A 27,227-nucleotide genomic window follows, 5' to 3' on the forward strand; every position below is an offset into this window, starting at 1 on the left:
TTAGCAAGTCATTAACGATTTGAATACTTTACATACCAACTCACCGAACTACAAATGTTGCACTATACGGTGAGGTCATATCGGGCTATACGCGCTTTGAATACGGTATCGTCGTCGTCATCGTCATCATATCGTCATCTGCTCTCCTCAGAATCACAATTAGGAAAAAAAATGGTTCAAATGGCTCTGAGCACTATGGGACTTAACTTCTGAGGTCATCAGTCCCCTAGACTTGGAACTATTTAAACCTAACTAATCTAAGGACGTCACACACATCCATGCCCGAGGCAGGATTCGAACCTGCAGTCGCGCGGTTCCGGACTACAGCATGGCCACCGCGGCTTTGGTGGAAGATAGGGGGAAAAAAAAATGACGCGATTCAAACGCAGCAGTGGCAGACTTCTTAATTGTCACCTTGGCTGGATGCGCTAAGTACCTACATCCACGTTTCTTTTAGCGCACGCGGGTCTTCAGAATTGCGCGGACTATCCTAACTCCTTTCCCTCACGCTGTCACTACATGTAGTACGAACCGAATCAAGTCTACAGGGTGCGTCTCTTAAGACTTAACATTCCTGTTATACCCTGAACGGTTCCACAAATCGTAAAGAGGTTTTCTGCAATTGTTAGGATGCTGAAGGGCATGTAATATCTTTTAGTTGAACGGTGTATTTTTCTATAACAGCATTCAATAGCTCTTGGAAGGACAATTACAGTTATATAGCGCTTGTTAGCATTGCCGTTGAAACCTTTCGCGAAAGTGTACGAGAAACGCACTAAAATTAGACGGCAAAGTGGTAATAATAATAATTAATTTCGTGTACCTGAAGTCGTCTGAGTCGGTTATTGCAGTCTAACGACGCCAAGCTACAGGTTGACGCAGCAATATATGCCTATGCTACTAAGATAAAACTACATTTCCTATGTCATGACGTAGATACAAGTCAGCTACGATTTTTGCATACTGAACTACGGCATACGCTAGCTTCTGGCGCATCAGCTGGGGCTTAGGAAAACTATTTCAAATGCGCGTACGCTTCCAGTTTTTCGTAGAAATAACTACAGTCTTGTCAGGCAGTTTATCCATTAACATTTAAACAGCAGAAGCCTGATATTCGATGTATAAAAGTAAAACTATTGTCATTGGTGCACAGGTCTGCATGCAAGCAATGTTGGGGCAGAAATGACCCGCCGCTAGACAACACAGTTATTGCTAGTTCTGCAGCGTAGACAAGTAAGCAGTCGAAAGGCTTAATACGACGACGTCGCCTGGTATGAGCTTGTTTACAACAAAATAGCCGATTTCGGTCAACCTGCTTTTCGATTTTAAAATATTTCTCGGATTCTGTTGAGAAGAGTTTCACCCTCAAAATTTACAAGCATTACATCACTGTACTCGTCACTTCAAGCGCTCTCAGATGTCGCTGAAAAAAGCCCATCATTCTATTTGAAAAAAATCATACTTGCGTCAACATCTCGATCGATACAAGAGTTCAGATTCTTTACGTGCTTCAGCACGCGCCCCTTTATGTTCTTTCATTTGCCGAAAAGCTCGTTTCGATTTCTAAAACCGTTCACGAAATAAAAGGAGCGTTACATCTTAGGTATTCCATTCGTGAAAGCGCATCCGATGATACGCTGATGAAGCCGTAGCCTCCATCACACATGTGGTTTCAAGTGGAGACGACATCTCCAGTTCTGCGCTTCTTAGCTTCTAATGACAAGGTGGTTTCGAGATGAATGAAGGAATAATACGGCTAATTGCTGCAAATAGCACACGCATGTTTTCAATAAACCGTATCAACTGAAACAGTGTCTTTCTGACATCAGAAGTAAAGGTTACCAAAGCAGCAACAAACGTGATACAGCAATAAACGAAGTACGCCGCAGGCAACGGCGGACGAAATCAAAAACTCTGCGTCCACAGTATTTCCAAAAAAGGTATGTCACCTAGTCCGTAATTGTAGTTGGTAGCTAGTCTATTCACGTACGCTAACTATAATTTTTTGAGTGATCGATTCACCAGTAGCATGGACTGTTAGTGCATTCAATAACTTCTCACAAAAAGTAACTGCTTCTCACGTCAGTGTCCTGCTTTCCTAATTTTTGTTGCAAAAGGTCCAGTAGGAATCTTCGTGTATCCTCAGTTTCAAAACTAGTATTCGTCCCCTATATTTGAAGAACTGTCAAGTTCCCCTCTCCTTCCATCTGTTCTACAATTTTTTCACCCACAATACTCGGTTTCTTCTTTTCGTGTTGCTCACGGTCACAATATACAACGCAGCAGCCGCAGAGAAAGCTAAAGTTGCTGATTTCCTTTTAGCATTTAGACGCTTTGTGGCGCTTCTAAACCCACGGTACTTTTCCAGTTCACCTTGTTGCGCACTTTAAGGCACGTGCACATAAGTGGTCAGCTACGCCGCTACTCGGCGGCTGGCGCTCTCACGTAGTATTCAACAGGCTAGCAAAGACATGAATCTCCATGTCTCGAAACAGCATTCGTTACTTTAAATTCTATACTTCAAGCGCGCCGAAGGTGAGGCAAATCGCGGGCCGGCCGTGAAAGCTGTAATTCTATGATTTAAGTATCGCTGTTGGGCCACTTGCACGAGAGGCAGGCAGGCTGCTACGGTGGCAGCAGCGGAGGAAGAGGAGGTGGAAAGCAGAGCAAACAGAAGGCGCCATGGCGGTAGCTGTGGCGGACGTGATGCTGCGCACGCGCACTGCAGCTCCCCCTGAAAGGCTACGTGCTGCACCCCCAACACTGCGCGTGCAGCTGCATGCACGCTGCATCACACCCTCCACCAGACGCCCTTCTGATCGATACTATCTGAAAAATACTCCACGTTAGCTGCGCCATCTCTTGGTCGTACCTCACGTTTTTACCATCCATTGTCTGGTAAGTTGCGGTGCCTCGGTACTGCAAATCCGGCTAATTTTTCAGAGGCTCAACTGCAGCAAGCCTTGGGGGAAATGTACAGTTACGTGGGAACGCCACTGGTAGCACCTGTCGCACCTATCGCTAAGATAGCCATTTTTACAGCCCATGAAACCTAGCCACAGATTCGGCGCACCTTGTGTGTGGTTCTGATGAGGTGACAAGATTTTATACGCTCGGTTCAAGTCTCAATCTAAGAGAGCGCTTTATAACCTGGAGCGTTTAAAAACTGTATCCCTATTGAAATACAGGACGTGAATTCCACAACGGTCAATAAATCTTATTCGGCACACTGCGTTAGCGAAGGAATTCTGGGTTTATCGACTCGTCAACATTAGCAAGACATGGAGTAATACTTCAATCTGAGAAGTACGTTGGAAGTAATTTGGCAGTGAGAACACGAAGAACCAATTCTATCATTCGCTTGAAGTGACTTCGTGAAATGAGATAAAAATATGAACCTGGATTGTAGATTATATTTGAACCCTCTTTCCAAATTCAGCCGACGTAGCTTATCAGTGTTGTACATTTAATCCTCCTCCTCCTCTCCCCCTCCCACACTTCCGCGTCATTTACGCACAACTGGCAGATGCCGGTGATGTGGGAAATGTGAGAGGCTTCGACACTCATCTAATTGCTGCGTATCTACAGAGAGAGAAATCCATCCTTAGTGATAGTCTGTAGATGCACAGTTATTAAGAGAAATGGACTTCTTTATCTAAGGCAATTAGGTTGGACATACTTGAGATCTTTGTAAACTGGGGAGGACTAGGCTCGCCTTCGTGCACTCTGATCACACGTCATCAGAAATAGCGTACTTTGATTTGCTAAGTTACCTGTAGAAACTGTCGAGCCATACTGAAGAACAGCATAGAAGGCTCAAGGCGGTAGATAAAGCAAGTGGACGGAAAAAATTCTACGACGCGCCACATAACTTACGCGGCGCGCTTATGCAGCGACAGTCATCTCATGGTTTGCCAGTGAGATTTATAATGACCGGTTCAGGCTTGATTCTTCCAACTCTTTTTTTTCCAATCAAATTCACAGCAAATGACCTCGGTGCACTAAAAGAGTTGCTAGCAAGAACCGTTTGAGCTGGCTGCACGGAAACTGGCTGCAAGGTTGGAGCATTTTAAATATAATGCTTGTCCGTCCCTGATTTGTCAATGACAAGTTACAAATTATAGTAAATACATTTAGTTTGTGTAAGTGGAAAAGTTTTTCGGGTAATATTCCTTCAAGGAAAATGGTCCAGTCACTGGACTTTTCAAACCTTCATGTCGTGTGAAGGGACGAGAGGCTGATGTGAAGTGCTAAGAAAATCTTAAATGATCTTCTCTGTAGACGAAATAACTTAGTGGTGGACGCTGTAACGTGTTGCTCATGCACGACTGGTCTCTCACGTATAAAACTGAACTGACCCGTTTTCTCATTACATTAGTCATTCTTGATGGATCCCAGAATGATATCTGGGATGTGGAAAGAAGTCAATGATGTACTTTTTTTTAGCGCAGAATGATCAAATGACTTAACATTGCGAAAGACTTGTATTACAGTCATAATTGTAATTACAGAATAACCTAAAACATATGTTTAGCCGTTTTTGTGAAGATGTTCTCCACTGAAGTGGAAGGATCTGCGCAACAAAGTTCTCTAACTTAGTCCTGATCCATTTTGTCTACATGATAATCTGTTCTTTCATTTTTAATCACTTACGGTATATTGCATACGTAACTGAACAAAGGTGTTCCGGTAAGGGCGCTGACTGAGTCTGAGCAGTGTACACAACTGAAAAGTATGTGTCGCCGGATGTACTCCATGGCATGATACAGGGCAAGGAGCTCCGCTGTAAATACTGAGCCGTGTGCCCGAAACCGATATCGAAAGACACGGGCGCCAATGACAAAGGCACACCCGACCCCACGGTCAGTCTGAGAGCCGTAAGTGTACACAAAAGGTATTACCGCGAACTTCCATGCGAACGTCGTGAAACTGAAGGCGACAGACCGAAGCTGGAGTAGCGTCCTTAGGAAGCTACTGAAGGCCAAGGTTAACATGGGTGGTGAGGGGTTCACACCCACCGGGAAAGTTGCAGGTAGTGTGAAGTTAAGCCGCCGTAGCAAGTGCCGAACGCGGACTCCAGGAGGTAACAGAGAAGAGGGGCGTGCCCCATACTGGTGATCAAAGGAATCATCGAAGAAGGAGACGTAAGATGGATGGACACGCATGGCAGACTAACGGCATGCATACAGACTCTCAACCGAGCTAGTGTAAAAGATGAAAGCAGCCAAACGAATTCTGCGATGGTGGATAGTGTTAAGACAGCGTAAGAGGGATGGACATGCAGACGCATAAACAAAACACCCATAGTCGAGTTCCGAATGGACAAGAGACCAAAAATGGTTCAAATGGCTCTGAGCACTATGGGACTTAACATCTGTGGTCATCAGTCCCCTAGAACCTAGAACTACTTAAACCTAACTAACCTAAGGACATCACACACATCCATGCCCGAGGCAGGATTCGACCGTAGCAGTAGCGCGGTTCCGGACTGAGCGCCTTAACCGCGAGACCACCGCGGCCGGCGGACAAGAGACCAGTACAAACTGAAGAGGATGGTTCGATCGGCATCCCAGCGAGTACCACTGAGGGCACATAGGAGGACCAAAAGAGTATCCTATCGAACATGAGCCCCAGAAATTTCGAAGTTTCAACGAATGGAAGGGCAACAGGTCCAAGAAGTAAAGATGGTGGGAGAAACCTTTTGCGCTGCCAGAAATTCACAGACGGTTTTGTCAGTGGAAAAACGAAAGCCATTGTCGATGCACCAGGAGTAAATACGATCAAGACAGCGCTGAAGACGCCGTTCAGTGAGTCAGATCCGTGGATAACTGCAATAGATGGCAAAATCGTCAACAAAAAGGGAGCTGAGATAGGCCATTACAGTGTTAATAGTGATAGCAAAGCCGATGATACTCAGGAAGGAACCCTGAGACACACCGTTTTTCTGGATAAATCTGACCAACAAGGCAGAACCCACACGCATATTGAAAACTCGACCTTTTAAAAAGGCCTGAAGGAAACCGGGCAGGCGGCCATGGAAGCCCCACGTATAAAAAGTATAGAGAATACCAGTTCTCCAGCAGGTGTCGTAGGCCTTCTCTAAATCGAAAAACACTGCCACAGTCTGGGATTTGCGCAGAAAATCATTCATGACATGGGTGGACAAAGTAACGAGATCGTCAACTACAGAACGGCGTGCTCGAAATCCACACTGTGCATTCGTTGGTAAATTGCGCGACTCGAGCCACCATACCAGCCCTGGCATGAATCATACGTTCCATGACGTTGCAAACGCAGCTGGTGAGAGAGGTGGGGCGGTAGCTAGAAGGAAGATTTGTGTCCTTATGGGGCTTAGGTACGGATATGACGGTGGCTTCACGCCAAAGTCGGGAAATTTGCCCTCTGCCCAGATGCGGTTGGACGTGTTAAGCAGAAAGTACTTGCCCGCAAGAGAGGGTGGCGTCTGGCTCTGGGGCGGAGGATCGGAATGAACTGAGAGCATGATCTAGCTCCCTCATAGTAAAGGCGGCATTGTCGCACTCACGATTCTGAGAAGAGTATCGCCCGAGCCTCCTCGGAAGCATCTTCTAAACATACAGTACCGTAATTTAATTTGAGGCACGCCCAGATCGCACCAAACACCAATTGAAAATAAATAAATAAAGCTTAGTATTTAACTAGGAAAGAATAGCTTATACGTAGATGGACAGTTAACTCAGAATTTGCAGCTGCGATCTGGAGAATCGCTAAGTGTCACAAGAATCACTATCATGATTCTTCAGTTTGGAATAAGAAGGGTGAAGCTTTAGTTATTTCATGATGATCGGGTCACATAGGTTTCTCATAAATTTGTTGGAAAGTGAGAAAAATCTGATAGAAGACTAACTATGTCTTCGACATATTACTCTACAGCTGTCATGCAAAGATCTTGCGATTATGATTTTCTCTATTCTTTCCGCTTTGGCCTTATGGTCAAGTTTTGTGGTCATCGACTCAAATGACTCATTACTTGCCTCCATAACGCTTTATGACATTACCAGAAACAAGATTCGTACACCATTCAGCAACTTTTCACCACCACTTATTAATGTCAAGAATCAGGATCTTAAAGGAATCTATCATTGTGTGGCTCTGCGACCGAGTAACGTCTAAGAGCAATCTGTCTCTCCCCGACGAACGCAGTGGAAAAATTGCGAGGGAAACAGTGGAATGTTAGAGCGGCCCTGGGGGAACTTCCTAACGAGCAGTGCTCTAGCAAGCGAGGACCTGGCCCATGCTAACAGCTTAACAAAACAGTCTGTGCGTTTCGAAAACCAAAACCGTACTAAATTTGATGTGAGATTGGAACATGTGTGACACAAAAATTCTTTTGTGACACAGAGGTGATCACAAGCTGCCCAGTAAAGAAACCGTGGGCTTTTGGATAGCATAACCGCAATGAGAACCCACATACTAAACGATTAAAGAAATAATTCTATTTTGAGGCGTCTACATTTAGAGTGTGAAGTAACAGCTTAACTATGATTGCAATGATTTGTAGAGAAAAATAGCAATCTGGTTACGTTTTGCGAACTGGATTATACCGTTGTGTCCCTCCTTAATACCTATCGAAAGTATCAAAATTAAAAAGTGAACACCACTCAAGGACTGGGCCTTGTCTGACTGGTCGACTACTGCCTACAAGATAGTACGATGAGTGATGTATGATCGTAGGACATATGATCAGCCGATCCCTAGAGCCCTTACCGCAGTATACATGAATCCTAATGATGCTGTTGCTTCTTTATTCCTCTTGGGGATGAAGAAGCAGGTTCAGCTATATTTAATATTTTTATTATTAGATCGCATCCGGGTTTGTGACTCTGACAACCACATTATCAGGTGACACTTGAATAACAATGATCCATGGAAAAGTAACAGACCCTAAAATATCCACTAATATAAAAAATTTCAAAGAACTTTTTAAAACACGTAAAACAGAGAAAACTGTGCTCACGTAAACAAATCATAAGAACTAAGCAGCCCGGAACATGGAACCTGACTTACTTACGTGAGTACAATTTTTCCTACTTAACATGTTTTAAAAAGTTCTTTAATTTTTTGTATTATTGGGCATTTTAGGGTCTGTTATTCTCACAATTAATTTGCTACGCAGATGTCACCTGAGTGTGTATTTTTCAGTGCCACGAAACCGGCTGTGATCTGATGGTGAGAAGATCAAGTACAGCTGAAGCGGCTTCCTAATCCCCAAGAAGATTAGTCACAGCTGTGGTTGCCCTGTGGATAGTTTTTCTTTATTCCTCATTTGGACTGAGTGGCCCCTTATCAGACGTCCCTATCTCAGAAAAAATCTGTAGACGTAGCGGACATCTTACACGAGACCTTCCGTACCAGAGACAGTGACGCTAACCATACGGCTACGGAGGCGAGGAAGAAGCGTAAGCAACAAAACAGGTATTCGTTTAATGTTTAGCCCATAGCAATTGGGATATCTATGGCAAGGATGGCAACGGATTGGTAGTGGCTTTGTTGCACGAATCATTCAAGCATTTCTTTTCGATAGTTAATAAAAAGCAGAGAATGTTTAGAATCAAATGACCATACCAAAATTACAAAGAAACTTATTTTAATTAAAATGGCTGTTATCGAGCATCACAAATTTATGAATTTCTGACGATCTACTTTACACACAACTAACCACATTAAAGTACCACCTTCCAATTGCTGACACAAATGATCCCAAATGTGATAGCGGAACGCGTTCATTTCGCCGAGATTTCAATTAAAATTGGGGTGAGGCAAGAAGGAATCAATTCGTAAAAATATGGGACGGGAAAATCTTTCTAATTTTGGAAGACATTTCAAAAACAAGTTAACTGCAATGTTAGCAAAGATATAGCAGTTCAGACGGACTGTTTGGATTGGTAGTGTTAAAGGTACCAAACTACGAAGTCATCCGACCCTGTATCCTTCATGCGCCAACCCGTGAGAGTCCTCAGGAAGGAAGGACACACAATAAAAATCCTGATGAACCCGACTGTAGCCGAGAATTAATAAAACAAAAAAAAGACGAAAGAAGTTGTGGCAGAGGGGTAAGAGGGTGAATGTGGTTGAGTTGCTTGCACAGAAAAGTGGCTGGACGCTTCACATTGTAGGATATGGCCAAGGATCAGACGCAGACGGAACAGTCAGTTCCCTGTATGAAGCACGAAGGGAAGACTGCCACATGTTCATCGTCTCCTTTATTGCTCGCAGATTGTTTGGAGAAACCAGGGCACACTAATCAGCGTTCCACGCCACCAACAATAGATTGCGTAGAGTCGAATGCAGGTCCGGTTCCATTACCACCTTCTCTAAAGTCTGTATACTGGTGACCAACTGGTAAGAGTGTTCATTCCCTGGGATCCCAACGTGACTTGGGGCCCACAAAGAGACGATCAACCATCCAGCTTGAAGGCCACAAAGGAGATCATGAATAGTCACAATTAGTGAGTGTCAAGGATAGCACTGGTCAATAGCCCGGATACTACTAAGAACGTCTCGCCAGTGCAAGAACGAACGTACCTAAAGGCTCAAGTGATGGCCACCAATTCTGCAGTGAACACTTTGCATCTGTTCAGGAGGGAGCGTAGTTTATTTTACCTTACATATGTCTAGGTAAACCCGGTTCGTCCATTGACCCGTGTATACCACTTTCAAAACCAGAATGCCATCAACGACAGTCAGGAACAAGTGGCGAAAACTATCAGGTTAGCAGAAGCTTTCATTCCAGAGGACAGGTCGAGACAGATTGACTGTTGGGTACACACCATGGGGGCATACGAAATTACTCCCAGATAAGAGGCGACAGTGGGGGTTCTTGAAGCTCTGAGCAGAGACACTGTATGCGGACTGCGATCTTGACTAATAGTGGGCCTCTGATTTGGGACGTGGGTCTCCCTGCCAGAAAAATACAGTAGCTGAGATGTTCAGGGGAGCAGCGAATTTGCATCACATAATGTAGCAGCAGTTGTTGGCGCCTCATCTGCAGCTAGTAGCCAGTTCACAAGTCTGGCACAAAGGCATCTGCTGCAAGTCGGACCCCACCGTGTTATCAGGTCTAGCATCCACAATGCTGAAGGTAATGCCGAGCCATATGCCTGTCTCCAGTAATCAAGATGGGACAGTATCAGAGTTTTGTAAAGCCGTCAAAGTCTACACCTCAATTGGTGTTACTGAGGCAGCAAAGGGTGTTAAGGCGTGACCAGCATGTTCTCTTAAGGTGACAAAGATGGGGAAACAACGTCAACCTGGCATATACGACCAGTCTCAGAAAGCAATAAGGCCCCACCACACTCAGCAACTGGTTATCGAGGTAGAGTTCTGGTTGTGGATGGACAGTACAATGGCGATAGAAGTGCTGAAAACTAGAAGCCATGGCTGATAGCCCAGCGTCCTGCAGTCAGCGTTCAGCGACATCCCTGGAGGAGAGATAGTAAATGCAAACATTGTCAGCATACTGGGAGGATGACACTGTGGACCCCACAGCTGCAGCTAGACCACTGACAGCCATTACAAAAAGAGGCACTCTCAATACTGGGCGGCCAGGGTGAGGGTGATACTGTTAGAAGTAACAATTTGACCCTGAGACAGAGTCCAACAAGAAGTTCCGGACAAGAAATGGTAGTGGGCTTGGCATCCACACTCAAGCAGAATAACGAGGATGTGATGCCGTTATGTCATATCATACGTCTTTTTGCAAGTCTAAGAAGACAGTGATAAGATATTGACACTGGGCAAAAGCTGACCGGACAGCAGACTCCACACAGACGAAACTGTCAGCAGTAGAGTGGTCTTTGTGAAAGCCGCACTGGGATGGCACTAAAAGACCCAAAGTCTCAATGTACCAACACAGTTGCCATCTTACCACACGTTGAGCAACTTTACAGAACATTATTGAGACTCACTGAGCAATAGCTGTCCTTCTGAAGCCGGTGTTCACTCAGTTTCAATACTGGGATGATCACACATCAAGCCACTGAGATGGCGACTCACCTTCACTCTAGATATAGTTAAAGATGGCAAAGACATGACGTTGCCAATCTATCAATAGGTGTTCCCGCTGTTTGAGGAAACGATATGCTGGCTGATAATTCTCAGATGCAGAAGCTTGAGCACAATGTAGATCAAAATGTTCAGCAACAGCATCTGGGTCACCATTCATTGAGGAAGATATCAGGTACACCTGTGGGGGTCTGGTGTTCACAGAGGTGTCAACTCTTTGCTCAAACCTGAGGAAGAAGGATACGCTGTCCAATGGTAGTAACATACCTTTTCCAGCATTCTCTCCTTTTTTGTAGTTTTATTAGGTGACAGCAGAGTGCCGTTTTAAGACAATGAGGTGCTCCATCGACGGTTCTCGCTAATTACGTTGGAAATCCCATATGCAATCTCTAATGGCCACGAAATTTCTAAGTACATCAAGATACTGTCTTCCAACAGGGAGGATCACGAGAAATAGGGGATTGTTGCCGATAGAATGAGTGTGGTTGCGCTCTGGAGAGCCGCATCGATATCTCCACATGGCGGGATGTAACGGCGACGGCAGAGGCAAAGTTATCTCAGTCGGTATTGCTGATAGCCCATATAAGCGGTAGCCCATGAGGGTGATGCTGAGAGAGGGACACGACGATCAGAAAATCATCGTGTCACACATGTCAACATAAATTCCCTAATGGATCGAGGGAAGAAAGCTAAGCTGCAGACGGAAATATCAAAGGCTGAACAAGATCCACATGCCAACTGAAGTGTGGAAATACTAGTAGAAAGACACAAAAATGAAACATTGTGAGCAAAGTTTCCATAGATTTGCTGCAGCCAGTGGTCGTAGTTCCACCCCACAGCTGGTTGTCGGCATTGAGGTCACACAAAATGAGGAAGGATGGTGGGAACAGAGAAATCGGTGCAGACAATGCCGTCTGAGGCACATACTTCACCATTGCGAAGGAGATACACGTTAGAGAGAGTAGAATCCAGAAACATCCTCACACCAACAACTATAGCCTCCAAAGTCATATTGAATGGCTCATCTTAATTGTAGATAGAGTCCAGAATATACACGCAATTTAAACAGCCCTGGTAGCCATTGAGGGTATGGGTTTGTCAAGCTGGGTACCAAGCCTGCTGGAGTGCAATGCAGACAGCTGTGGAAAAGAACAGGAAACGTCGCAGCTCAGCCAGTTGGCGAAAAAAAAAAAAAAAATACGGTTCCACTGCAAGATTACACTACTGATATCCAGTGGGGGCATGAAGAGAGAGACCAAGGAGGCAGGTCATTCACCAGGCTCACCTGCTGCCATCAGTTGCGAGGATATGGCACCAGTACACACTGGTTATGACGCAGGTTTTGTGTGTGTGTGTGTGTGTGTGTGTGTGTGTGTGTGTGTGTGTGTGTGTGTGTGTGGGGGGGGGGGGGGGGGGGGGGTCATCAGAAACTCCACGTTGGGTACATAGTTGGGACATGTGAGGTCTCGTGGCTTGAAGACCTCATGAACCTCAGTATTGGAGATGATCTTTTTTGGCCTCTTCCCCTTGTATGACTTCGATATCTCCAAGGGTTTGTTTGCCCTATTTCCAGACACAGGGGACGGGGGACGAAGCCCTACCAGCAACAACCCGTGGGCCGGCAGAAGTGGCAGAGCTGTTCTAGGCGCTACAGTCTGGAACCGCGCGACCGCTACGGTCGCAGGTTCGAATCCTGCCTCGGGCGTGGATGTGTGTGATGTCCTTAGGTTAGTTAGGTTTAAGTAGTTCTAAGTTCTAGGGGACTGATGACCTCAGCAGTTAAGCCCCATAGTGCTCAAAGCCCTTTGAACCATTTTTGAACAACCTGAGGCTCCTTTAGCTACTGACATATGCCAAGGCAGAGTATTGTTTCTCTGTGTGGGGATTAGGTACTGACGTCTACAGTAAGGAGTCAACACGTCCAAAATGGGTGTACGGGAAACAATAGGAGGGCACTCACTCTCCTCCCCCCCCCCCCCAATAACCAGGGAAGCGTTTGCAGCCCCTACGTTCTTCCCATGACATAGCCAGGGAACGAAACATTGTGGGGTCATATCTCTCCACACTGTAGCAACCCTTTTCTTCAGCAGAGATGTTCAGGGCATGCGCCATCATCGGCAGAAAGTTTGAGCCGCTTCATTTCCGAGACATCTGTGTTGATGCCACCACTCTGAATGGGAGCTCTGCCAATATGCACCACCCAGCCACACCAAAGGCAGCCTGGCCAATCAACCGTTCCCAGGAGTCCTTGTGCCCCAGCCATGATTGGCACATACTGCCTGCGTGGTCAGGGGGACTACCACAATGCAGGTGCTTCATGAACCGCTCCCCCAACGGTATGGTTACTATGTGGGGTTTTGTGTGTATTACTTCTGCCAGAAAGGAAGGGTGCGAAGACAGAATGGCAGAAAAAGTGGAGTGTATATATTATGTTGGGTGACCTTCCCCACACGATCCACACTTCTGTAAAATTTGAAGAGATGTGGTAGGTCTAACCCAACAACGGAGACCATGTAGTGACGAATGACCGTAATAAGTGCCAGAGGAGAAAATTAAATGAGTGTCTAAAATAATAAACCAAATCCAAGCATGGCCAGTACCAAGAAGACCATACAATGGAAAAATAGAAGAGGGATAAAAGGAATATCAGAAGGATAGCTAGACTTACAGCCTCGAAAGGGAAATAGCTTGCAAGGGCCATGGCGCCATAGACGAAGAATGTACTCACGAAAGAGATGTGAGTCCCCTGAAAGGAGTCCGGACGGGATGTGGGGGGACAGTGTTTACTGTGCTGGTATATAATGCCTTAAAACTTACTCCACATATCTCCGTACACCTACGAAAGAAAGCAACAACGGAGATTTTACGTCACAGCAACGGAAAGAAAACCAGATCGTCGAACAGTCAACATGAATTCTCAAAGGAAACTGATTATTGGAAAAATGGATCCACTGAAACAACCCCCCCCCCCCCCCAAAAAAAAAAAAAACAAAAAGAGGAAGAAGTAAGGAAGGAAAGACGGAAAAGCAGTGGCCACAACATTACTTTAAGAGACGATAGCTTTCTTCAGATCTGGTGTCTTGTAGCTACCTAATGCAAGAAGACAAAGGAAAAACATTAGGCCTGAACCCATAATCGGTAACAGTGTCACTGAAATTGAGCAAATGCTCGGGTTGAACAAAATGAGACAGGAAATCAGTCGTATTCTTTTGAAAGAAACCACACTTTCATTCGCGTTTAATAATCTGGATGGTCGGATATGGGATGTGAATGTGTGTTCAGTGCCTTAACTACAACGCGACTTCGCTCAGTAAATGGCGCAACAGGGACAAAAGGCAAATGCATCTGTTTTAGGCTGTACACTGCACCCTCACAAATATTTCTTGAGAAATAGCTGTACAGGAAGCAACGATTTTATTTCTACTTCTTGGTCACAAAGTACTTGACTGTCCGCGATCAACATGTCGCGTAAATCGTTAAATTCAGCTGGAAAAGAAAATTTTAACTCAGAGATATTTATTATGCAATAGTCTTTGAATATCATTAAGAAGGAATGAGGAGATGAATTTTCCAGTTGTTTTTACCACCTCAGCCGTCGATTTAGGTGTCAGATCAAAAATAACGGAAACAAGTATCAGAGCACATCAAACAATTCTCCCAAATAATCATAGAAACTAAACAAATATGTGCGACCAACTGTCCCATTATTATAGCAAGCAGCGTGGCACCATTAGGAATTCTTTAGACGCCACATCAGCGTTCGGATTTAGTGTCCGAAAAACGAGTTGCAGGCAAATTACACTATCATCATTAACTTTAAAGGAACTGCTAATCATCATTCACACTCACATCATATGGCGATTCTGAATAAGCCTCAGTGAACTCAGCGTCAAAGTGATCAATAAACTTTGGCAACAAGGACGCAGTCTCACAGAAGATTCGGGCACGAGGAAAACTGAAACCATTAAAAATTGTTATTTTGAAATTGTCGCTGCAGGTAAGTACCACTTCCTCGCCAAACTTCAGGATCCCACAGAATTTATCGTAAATCACAGAAGTATCTTATGTGTTAACTCACGATAGTAGCAGCAGCAATCCTCTCCGCTTCAAGTAGTTATGACACTTGGGGCAGACACATGAAAAAAGCGCCTCCGTACACTCCATGGGGAGCGCAGTCGAGTTGCACTCTGAGGAAATGGTTGTACGACGGAATGGTTTACCTACAGTGTATATTGAAGGTAAAGGCATTAACCCATCACGCTTCCTTCGTAAGCATGCATCCATTTCTCTGCGACAGAGCTAGCAGCCCCTGCTACCTGTGACAATTGAGTGTAACGGCCATAGAATGGAAACTAAGCAGCAACTACAACCGAAGGGAGCTCAGAGAAAATAAGTTAATAACTGACCAACTGTAGTTAATATAAGCACTTCTATAACTTTTTTCCGAGTTGCACTGCATGCTTCTAATGTTCTGTCAATGTTACATCAGACCTAGTCTTAGAAAAATGTTGTTTCAGAACCAACGTATATAAACTAAGTTGTTTCAGTTAAATATCATCATAAACTTTTCGAGCTGTTTATGTTTGGTAATGAATCTGTAGTAGATTAAATCCATAGTTTATCTTATGCATTTGAAACTAGCTTAGCGCCCGCTGCTTAGCGTAGACTGTATGGCCTAGAGAGATTTTTGTTTTTACTTAATGGTATTTTTGTGTTGTTCAAAAATTGGAACATCATCTAAGTTTTTAATGCTAGTTAAGGCCACATAAATATGGCCTTTTCTGAATGTACTTCCGACCAAATAGCGATTCTGGTAGTTGGAGTCTGAAGTTTTTCTTAATCATACGTTTTGTGACCTTGGGAGATATTTCCACAGTAACTTTCATCCCATAACAAATATTTATTTATATCCGAGAAGAGAAATATTAGTTTTCATAAATTTAGCTTTAATGTAACGAAATATTTTCTTAAAAATTTTCGCCGTCCGGGGTGGCAGAGCGGTTCTAGTCGCTACAGTCTGGAACTGCGCGACCGCTACGGTCGCAGGTTCGAACCCTGCCTCGGGAATGGATGTGTGTGATGTCCTTAGGTCAGTTAGGTTTAAGTAGTTCTCAATTCTAGGGGACTGATGACCTCAGAAGTTAAGTCCCATAGTGCTCAGAGCCATTTGAACCATTTTTTAAAAATTTTCATCCCCTATTGCACTCTCTTAGGGGCTGGATTCCCAGAAACACGTTTTCTTTTCTCCCCTAACAGGGAAGTCAAATACCAATCGCCATGGATGTTGCCTTAAAAACCCTTTAGTAACTGTTTAGTAATTATTTCTTTTTAAACAATTTTCACCGATTATTTTACCCCTTAGTGGGTGAATTCCCAAAAATGCGGCAACACGTACTTTTTATTTTATGACTGAGGAACCATTTACCAGTTTCGTAGCTCTAGCTTGACGCCTGCAGTGTAAGATCCACACAATCTCCAAACTTTAAGTCTCGATCCTTAGCAGTTTGGGCTGGGCGATGATGAGTCAGTCCGTCACGGGACATCGCCTTTTATATATAGAGAAGATTTAAAACACGTAACTATAAACAATAATTTACATTTTTGACTCTTTGGCATGCATAATTTTGCAGTTCTTAATTTCGTACAAAAATTCTAAGTAATCCTACGTATTTTTATCTACATCTACATACATACTCCGCAAGCTACCGCGGAGGGTCCCTTGTACCACTCCAATCATTTCCTTTCCCGTTCCAGGCGCAATTAAAGTGAGGAAAAAACGACTGTCTATATGACTCCGTGTCCGCACCTCGTGGTCTCGGGGTCGCGTTCTCGCTTCCCGAACACGGGGTCTCGGGTTCGATGGGACTTCATTTCCATATGCCTCCGTACGAGGCGTAATTTCTCTTATCTTCGTGGACCTTTCGCTAAATGTATACTGCGATAGGTACAAAATTGTGATAAGTAGTAATTCTCGTGTGCTATACCGAGTCTGGCAACGCATACAGACTATCCGTAGCACTTTCGCCACATGATTTCCACGCTCTTCCAACCTTTCACCCTCCATTTGTTAATTCAGCAATCATTTCGCACGCTCCTGGAGGCAACAATTCCTCAGTCACGTTACGCTATAAGGAACTTCTGATGTTTCGTGTAGTGTCGAACAGGGGTACCCTCCAACGCGGTAAAGATTTCCTTTTAGGGAATGGGGAAAAAAGATGGGTGTCTGGTAGGACGGCGTGGAGAAAGCTAGTGTAGATTGCGAGATTTTTCTCGGTTAGCAGTGCGCCCATTGTGGCGGGCCGATCGGCGCAGCGCCGGAACTTTCTCCGTGCACGACCGCACGGCTGCAGGTTGCGGGTTCGACGCCCGTTGCGGGCGTTGCAGCCTTTCGCAGTGCGCACCTCTTTCCCCAGCCGCAACGTTATTTCCATTATTCACGGCGTGGCAGATGAGGCAGCGGATAGCGCCGCTTCGAGAATGGATCTCCATCCGCGAGACTCGCTCGCGCCATTAACGGGGCCAGGAGAGAGCCTTGCTCTCTAACAATGATGGGGAGCAGTCCGTGAAAGACTCGAAGCTACTCGGAACTACTACATGTACCAGCTTACTTTACAAAAATCAACTTCTGTTCTTTTGCACAAACGAAATATGGGAAAAAAGCTTCACGAACAAAACTTGTTAAAACGCCCCTAGGCTAATATTTTAATATATTGACGTTTTATTTTGATGTCTTTTCTTCCAAATCGAGACAGGCCTCGTACAATAATTTTACACCATATCACAAACTATGTTATACCTTATTTGTCCCAAACGCTCTCTCGTTGAAGGGTCCAAGAAACGTTATTCAAAGCTGTTCGTTGCGCCTGCCTCATAGGTAATACGTTAAATGTTAGTGTATTGCTGGTACCCTAATCGATAATGTTGAGCGTGAGCCACCGGTGGTACACGCCCTACGTGACATGTCCAATATCCACGGCTGGCCACCACCATTACACCACCATCAATGATTTAGATACACTCAGGAACAGTAGGATCGTCCCTGCGGCTAAATGCATGCGAGCAGTCCGGTTTAGCGCAGCGACTAGAATGATGTCTAGTCAACGTCGTGAGGGGAAAAATTAAGTGTTACCTATACAATAAGACGCCACTCCGGTCTGGAAAAGGAAGGTATTAAACGGCCGGCTGAATTCAGATCTGCCGTACTACTCCGTAAGATCCATGTGTGTGACGTACCATAACCATGTATGAGTAACACACGTCGTAGAAAGATCGGCCATTGAAAGTGTAAGGTGTAGAACACACCACAGGAACATGAGAGGAAGGAGTATAGATTCCGAATGGAAATTATCCATCAGAACGTTTTGTGCGAGGGGCGTGTCAAGTATGATGAAAGCGGAAATAAGTCCATTAGTTGTTATGTAACGACTAGACCATTTAACAATTATCAAGCAGGCGTTGAGAGTAGATTTGTTACTATGGAGCAGACATGGGTCCACCATAACAGGCCAAAAACTGAACAGCAATGAAAGCAATGGATGGATGCCGGTGGCTCTGTATAAAAAAGGAGGAGGAGGAGGAGGAGGTAATGTCAGCCATCGGAAAGCTTGTGGTGTTTTACCCAATTCAAAAGCGATTATACTTACTACTGTCTTTCCCATGGCTAAAAGAACATGACTGGTGAATATTATCCAAGTCTTCTGGGCCAACACAATGAAACAATCCTCGAGAATACACGTACTTAACAAATGAAAAATTTGTTGTTTTTTTTTGTTTTTTTTTTTAACCACGAAAATGCACTTGAGCCCAGATGTATTTTGGCAGTGAGGAAGCAGAGGGGTTTGAAATATAAATTGTGAAAACATCCGCCTGTTTACCTCATGTGGCACCTTCTTACCTGTAAATCGTGACCATGCAGTTAATGGTGTAGTCGCACGTGAGTGTGCAGCGTCTGTGACACAGGCGGCCGGTTTGTATTAGACTTCCGTGTCACTGCCTCTGTGAGGGTTATAATCTAACGCCAGGGTCTCGACTGAGACGTACGTCACTGAATGATCTCTAGAAGACAGTTGTCCCAGATAGTGACCTGATGTTCCGAAAAATTCTTGTGACCTACGTCTGGAAGTGTAGTTCACGTACATATCCACAGGCAGGCCTATTATTTCTTGTTGTGGAGAAAAAGCTGGGAACGGCTTAGAAAATTCTCTGAACAAAGGAGTCGTTCATCCTAATTGACCTCTAGGCGGCTTGACTTCGACGGGCTGTTTCCAGCCTATACAGAATAGGGGGTTTCAAAAATATTCATCCGATTTAACAACACTAATCTCCAATACAAACTGAGATTAAAACTCTGGGCGAAGTTCACCTTGATGCTAGTTTTAAGTTGTAGATTAACGTGGCTGCTGTTATGGATGTTTCACACAATTCCCAAAACATGCCGAAATGTTTTTTTTTTTCCCAACGAAACTGAGCACATGTATGTAAGAGCATTTCTTACGAAGAATTGCGTAAACGATAACGGTCATAAAGGTCTTTCCGATCTGGCATTGCACAACTGGTCTTTAAGGTTGCTTGATCTTACGGTATGTAAGTTTTGTGGGCGTTTCTGAAAGGCTGTCTATGTGAAAGGCACTGAACGTTTGAGAAAAACAAATGAAAACTTTTATCCCAAATGCGATTGTGAAAGGAATCCCAAAGTTTTATGTGAATGCATGAAGAAGACGTACATACAAAGTAGTTATTTTGAAAGTAAGTAATTTCTAGCACTCTTTAACCAATTTTTTACCTTTGTCCGTGTAGATCAGTAGTACTAAACCTGGTCCCTATCACTCAGTAGGGACATACCTACTTTCATGGTACGTTTAGGCGTTTTAAAAACATTTACATTTGGTTTTCACAAAACCGACAATTATTTGGTAACTAATTGTTATTAGTTTTTGTAACTCTGTTTTACGAAGTTACTTCCCTACCATGAAAACCACAGTTACTGTGGAACTGGCGGGCGGTTAGAAATTTTCACTACCAATAGATATCCAAACTTCGGCGGGAGGTGAAAAACGTTGACTTCTCCTGTTGTACATGTAGTTTTGTTAAATCTGATAAATCTTTTTGTAATGTCTCTTATTTCTTTCGGCACGAGTGTGCACTAGCTGCTGTTTGTGTTTAATATTTGTACGTTTTCCTCGTTCAGAGGTGTTTTCATATTTTAAACTAACAGTGAAGGTAACGATTCCTTCTTTTTTCTGGATTAGGATGACAGACTAATGTTAAAACAATATTGAAATCTTGCGAAGCTGCGTAAAAGTAGATTAAAAAGGACAAAGTAGGAGGAGGAAAAATGAGAGAAAGATAATTGCAAGTCCTTTGACGTTTTAAATCTCGGATAATTTTGACTAGTATTCGCTTTATTGCATCATGCACGAGTGACCAATTTCGGTCTTACAGGTGATTTTCAAGTAGTCTCCAACGAAACAGATCAAAGATGCAGCAAATGTAAGTTTGGCTTACTGATATACAAAAGTAGTAATTTAGAACGGTAACCTAAAATTGTTCTTACAGGTGTTGGCGCATTTTACAATTACCATGTTGTTAAGCGGCAAATATATCCGATCAGAAATCGAGCACATAACGTGTGTCAGAATTGAACCCAGAAAGCTTAGTGCTTGCAGTAATAGTCATCTTCGGAACTAGCTCCATGTTACAGGACACTATGTGTGCCCACTTTCTTTGTTGGACACCAGCCGTCATTTCTGTCTACGCGGAAAACAACTGCAGTAAATAAACAGCAACTTTAAGCAGTGCGTCCATACATCGATGCATCAGTGAAAGACGTACTGTATGCTATAATAAACTAATATTAAAGAGAAAATAAAAACAAGTGCTGAACGAACAGTGCCAAGGTACCGAATGTACCGTCAGAACTCGGTGAAATACAGGAAAAACGGGAGGTGGGGGGAGACAGTCTTTATTACATTTTAGACGTAAAATAATCATTAGTAATATCTCTCTGCCAGACGGTACATCATTAGAAAATACACTTCTGACTACAGAACTACGTACATGTAACAAATAATGCTCACCTTAGCTAGAAAGCGAAATTAATGACTGAAGGTTGCTTACATTTAGTCAGAATAATTACTGCCACACCCGCTCGTCGAATGACACATGCAGCTAAAAAAATTGCATAACAAAATACAAAAGTAAATAAGTGACAAGAGTTGTTTGCTACACCGAAAGAACGATATTTTGAAAAGAAAAATTAATCATCAGTTTTTAATTTAGCATCATGCACCTAAGGTCATCTTACGTAATAGGGGTACTGTTAAGCAGCAAATACGGCACATGGTGCATCAGGTAAAGAATATAAAACAGTCTAAAATATATGGTTGTCACTATTTACAATATCCGAAGAGGTACTTTGCTACAGCAAAAGTGACAAGCTATAAACCACGACAGTAAATTGTAAAATACATAAAAACAGCAGTTCATTCTCGTATCAAGATCTGGGAATGTCTTATGTTAAGCGCTACTCGCTGCTAAAAAGGTGGAGAGAGGGGAACGGAAGAGGAGACCGTGATGAATCGATTAAAGTTGTCAGTAAAATTTAAACATTTAAAGGAGGAAACAAAAATTGTTTTCTATAGCAAAACACAAGGGACGGGAGGTAATTCTAGCACAGCTGACAAATTATATCCGCCGTTTAATAACATGATAACTGTACAATCTATCGACGTCTGTAGGTACAATTTTAGGCTGTCCGTAGTAAAATATTTTTGTGCGTCAGTAAGACAAACTTATACTTGCATCTTTGATTTGTAGCTTTTTAGACTGCTCTTGAAAATCGCATGTAAGGCCGAAATTGGCCAATCATGCACGACGTAATGAAGAAAATTCTTGATAAAAACAGCCGAGGTGGGAAACTTGGTCTTGACAAATACACTGCTGGGGTTTTTTGTTAGAAAAACAGATAGAAACGAGGAGGAGGAGGAGGAGGAGAAGAAGAGCGACCGGACAGAGAAAAAAGAAGAGCACGGAGAAGATCAGCACGGAAACACAACACTGGAGCAAGCAGCTAAACTTGCTATAGTATTTCTTATGAACACAGAAAGCAGAGAGGATGGGACGTAAAATATGGAGTCACGAAACGCCTAAGTTGGCGTTTCTAGGGATTCCCACTATTCTTGTTAGTTATTTGGCAGTTTCTAATCCAGTCGACCCTTTAATAGACTTCGACCGGCAGCAGGATGTCTCAACAGGCTTGCGCGCTGCATCTATTGCCGACCAAAATTAGTGTTGGCCGCGACTCCGTGACATGTAGCCACAGTAGAGGACCGGAGCACAGACGGCGTTAACAGCGGGCACAAGAGAAAACACTCGGCGGGCTAAAAATAGAGTCTGGGCGCGAGTTCCGTTGCTGTCTAACGAGAGAGAGGCCTGAGTCAGCGGCTGGATTCCAGCGGTCGGCGCCCCTCCACGCGCCGTCTGCAGAGCGTTCCAAGAATCCGACCGTCAGTGCTTCCTCAGACACGCTGGCACACATTCTGGGCGAGCCGCAGCCCTCTCGCCGCTCACCGGCGAGGCAATCCAATCACTGTCGGGAAAGTGAACACTGCCTCTCAGCAGGTATAAGAGGGTCTCCCGTTACCTGTATGAACGGGTCCTACATTATTTACTCTAGCCTTGCAACCAGAGAAGCTAGTTGTCACAACAGCGCGCTGTGCATTACAGAGACGTGTAGAAACTATGATAAGAGTTTCACAAGATTTATTTCCATCACTTAGCGATTGTGTATGTGACGAAAGCTCACTTGAGCCATAATCTCACTTCTTTTTCACTTTTTTCTACTGATATTCTCTACTGCTATATTTTCATCACCTTCACCAGTTTTCCAAAGGCATTAACATCAAAAGTGCAACTTCCGAAATTATAATAAACAGTGCAGTCGATGCTGAACACGTTGTAATTTAAAAAACTGGACAAGACTGCATTCTCAAAAAACGAGTGTGTAAAGTACGTCTGCGCCTTGAAGTGGTCACAAGAATCCTGACTGCATTTTTTCTATCTGCCGTGCCGATCCATAAAACTGAACACCTGCACACTCTGTCATTATCCTTTATTGGAAGTACTTTCATCAACCCAAAACACAAACATATTTTGGACAGCTTGCAAACAACGTAATCTGAGTCCCTTTGTTGTTACGTAATCACCACCTAACTAACACGAAGATATAGTTAATCAGGTGTTTACTCTAGTAATACCCAGAGGAACAATCTTCATACATAGAAAGGGAGGAAGCAATCTGAACATACAATATGCAATAACTGTTTGTCAATGCAGTCCACGATCTTTATAACACAGCTTTTTTTCTTTATTCGGATGTAATTATTGGACGAAAGGCCTTTAAGTCTCACGCCATTAAAATATTTCGGCCTCTATGGGCTTTTCAAGCGATGAATACATATGAAAACTCTGTAAAAAGGGATTTCAGAATTATCTGTGCTTACTCATTACGTGAAATTGGCCGCAGAGGCCGTATTCAGCTGGTTCTATGAGGCCTACGCTTCTGATTAAAGGAAAAATAACGTAACTTAATAAAAACAGCTTAGGGAAAGAAAACAATAGTAACACACACGTAAGGCTTTAAAAACACATCGATTGCTTCAATATGACATAATGAATAGAGCACCGAAGTAATTCAAAGCTGGGCTGCTAGATTTGGTACACGTACGTTCTAACGGAGAAGCTTCCGGAACTCAAACGGGAATCCGTGGAGGGAAGACTACTTTCTTTTCGAGGCAGTCATTTCTCCCCCGTTCTTTTTGCGGGAGGAGCAGTAAAGGAAATAACTCGTAGTGGTATGGTGTACCCGCCGCCACGGATTGCGTTTGAGCTGGCACCACAAAGGGCAGATACTATCCCGACAGTGGATGCCTGCATACGAAACTAAAATTTTTGATCTTGTCCCGCTGCTGCTGTTGTCCCATGTCAGTAATAGTTTTAGTCACCGTAAGCCGTATTTTTGTCCATTTCTGACATTTCGTTGATGAAGCTGCTATTTCCACAAATAACATTTCACGTGCATACAAAACAGAGACGAAATACTTGATGAACTACTCGTAGTTTTATTTTAAAAAATTACGGTGAGTGTTCCATCAAGATTTTAGCTAGTCTATGAAGTATCGTGTGCTTTCAGGATTAACTATAATTTTTGGCCGACTTGCTGTGTGGAAACTGTAAGCTCTACAAAAATAAGATGGAACTCATCGGCAGTAGTTCCCTTAAGAACCTATAAAACAGCAACGAATACGAACACAAAGATTAGAAATTACTACGTATCAAAGTGGCTCACAATTAAGCAAATGGAAAAGCATCGAATAATTATCTGCGCTATTATCATTTCTTATTGCCGAGGAAAGTAGTTCACGTGTACTAGAGAGAGTACACAGGCGTATTCGTCAGCGCAACTGCCAACTTTTGAGCGAAAAATATTGCGTCCCTGCGACGACAGCATATTACTGGTGTGCTAATAGTAGAAGCAGGTATATCGAGGGCTCTATCTGTGTTACCCTATTGAAGGCAAAAATGTCCGAAGTAACTAGCACACTCAACACGAAACATCGCAACGATTAGTAATAGTAGAAGAAAACGAATCCTAGTGACGCAAATCGCACTAGAATGGAAGCTTTTAGCACGAAGCACGACACAGTTATTGCTACAATGACGGTTTACTATCGTGGTCCGACAAGCAACAATATCCAAACCTGCGTCACTAAAATTACTGAAAAATAAAGAGAATGGTATCGAATATATGCAACATCGACCGTCGAAAGTTGGAGACCCAAACCATTCTGGACATTAAAAATGTTTCCATTTCATGCACATTCATCCAACGACTAGCCTCGTCCTCTTATGGACTGCGGAAGATGAGCGTAGACTCCAAGGAATTGACGCTGCTGAGGTTTCTTTCGGCGAATACATGAACGATAATTAACATATTCCCTGCAGCCCAACTACGCAATGACGACACCATCACCACCTACGGTCAGTAAAGCGCAGAGAAAAACGCGTTTTTCCTCGTATCACTGGTAACAGAACGAATTTCTCTATTTCATAAAGCTTTCAAAAAAATAAAAAATTCCTCGTTAAAGGTACAAAGGGGTTGCACGTAACAGTTGTCTGAAGATTTGAAGCTGTGGAAACCGTGATGATGCTCTAGGTCATGGTAAGTGTTGGCTTCGGTAACTGGTTCATCGGCCGACGTTTGATTATTTCTCTGACGTTTCGCCGGTACTAGTGGCTGGCATTTTCAAAGCATCTCGATCCATTGCTGGCGAAACTTGAGAAAAATCAAACTAATGTCAGCTGAAAAACTCGAGTTAGAAGTCAAAAGGCAATTTGTCAGCAACTGGCCACGAAAGCCTCAACAGTTTTTTAATACTGAATTCATAAATGTGGCTGACTGAAGGACGCTCCCTCGCAATGTCTGTTTTCCACCCCTGTTCCTCAGCTTTATGGGGACCTGTATTCCCCGACGGACAGCCTTTACTATTTTTGTTATTATGCATTTACGGCGCAAAACTGCTACGGTCTTCTGTGGCTTAGTGAACGGTAAAAAAAAAAAATTAAAAATAAATCAGCAGCAATGGGAGTGAAACTCGAGGAGGACGGAAACTAAAAACAGAAGGAAATCTTAGAATATTGCTACTGAAGGGGGGATGTCTTCCCCGAAAAGAGCTTCAAATGACCAATGTCATCTTGCTGAGACTGATAAACTCAAGGACACGATCGGCTGAGTGCGTGTCATCATCTAAAAGGGAAGATATTTCAGGTGACAGCTACAAACGGGTGCGTAGCGGATTAAAATAGGGGCACTGAAGTAAAAGATGTCTCACCGTTCACGGTTGAGAGCAGTGGAGACAAAGCTTGGGGAGGATCGCCAATTAAAAGATGTCGACGGCTAAAAAGACAGTTCACAATCCGGAGTCCAGTTAGAATTACCTCCTACCGAAGACGAGGCCGGGAGGAGGAGGTGGTCCAAGCAAAGGGACGAAGTTTTATGTCCCGTAATTTATGATCGGGAAGTGCAGACCATTGTGTGCCATAAAAGACCAACACGACGACACAAAACGCTCTGTGGATTGGCAAAGGGAACTATGCGAACAGCGGGCCGAGGAAGAGACTGCAGCCATTGCCGCTGTATCGGCTGCCTCTTTAAGCGGATACGAACATCACCTGGGATCCAGGGTAACGCCACAGAAGATGCACCCTAAGTGGAGCAGGTGGAGGCAGTCCTGAATCCAGTGGACCAGAGGGTGGACGGGATGAAGAGCTTGGGGGGTTGAGAAGAGAGCCGAGCGAATCCGATCACATTATATGCCGTATCCGCTGATGGCGACGGATGTATTGGACAGCCTGGAGAACACCGTAAAGCTTCGCAGTAACAACCGAACACCGCTCAGTAAGCCAAAATCTAATAGGGGTGTCGCCAACAATATAGGCACTCCAAACAACGAAGGTGGTCTTCGAGCTGTCAGTGTAAATAAATGTGGCCTCCTCCATTCGTGCGCATACAGCAGCAAATGCCCGACGATAAACTACAGGGGGGCGAGGGTTACTATCCTTGGGAAGATGGCAAAGGTCACCGAGAAGGCAGGTCCGAGAGCCAAGCCAACATGGTACTGTAAACCCTTTCCTCAAAATTTTTTTAGGAAACTGGAAGGAAAGGGAATTTAGCATTTGACGGAAGCGGACTCCCGGAGGTAGAAGAGAGGAAGGGCGGACTGCATACCCTAAATCCAAGGAGGCGTCGAAAAAAAAGGGTATGGGTCCGATGACCAGGCTTGAAAGACAGATGGCTCTCCATGGGACTGATGTAAAAAGATCCAGACGCTAGACGCAATCCACGGTGGTGGACAGAGTCTAGACGCCGAAGAATAGACGGCCGTGCAGAGGAGTAAACTGCTTCCACAGTCCAATTTCGAGCGCACTACGGCGCGATATAGGCGGAGGTGGACCACTCAGTCCGCTCCCCAGAAGTACCACTCAGAACACAGAGGGTGTTGAGGAATCGCAGACTGCGAGCAGAAAGATATGAAACATGGGAAGACCAAAACAGTTTTCTGTCAAACGTAATTCCCAATAATTTGGCGACGTCGCGAACGGAAGGTCTACAGGGCCTAGATGCAGAC

The 27,227-nt window shown here is 44.0% G+C and overlaps 1 protein-coding gene across 2 annotated transcripts in view; it reads right to left on the reverse strand.

Annotated features, from left to right (window-relative positions):
- LOC124782403 (nuclear receptor-binding protein homolog) overlaps positions 1-27,227 on the reverse strand; it is a 436,938-nt gene that overhangs the window by 82,599 nt on the left and 327,112 nt on the right. The window lies entirely within an intron of this gene.

This window comes from Schistocerca piceifrons, chromosome 1, assembly GCF_021461385.2.
Source record: "Schistocerca piceifrons isolate TAMUIC-IGC-003096 chromosome 1, iqSchPice1.1, whole genome shotgun sequence".
In the NCBI taxonomy this organism is placed as follows: Eukaryota; Metazoa; Arthropoda; class Insecta; order Orthoptera; family Acrididae; genus Schistocerca; species Schistocerca piceifrons.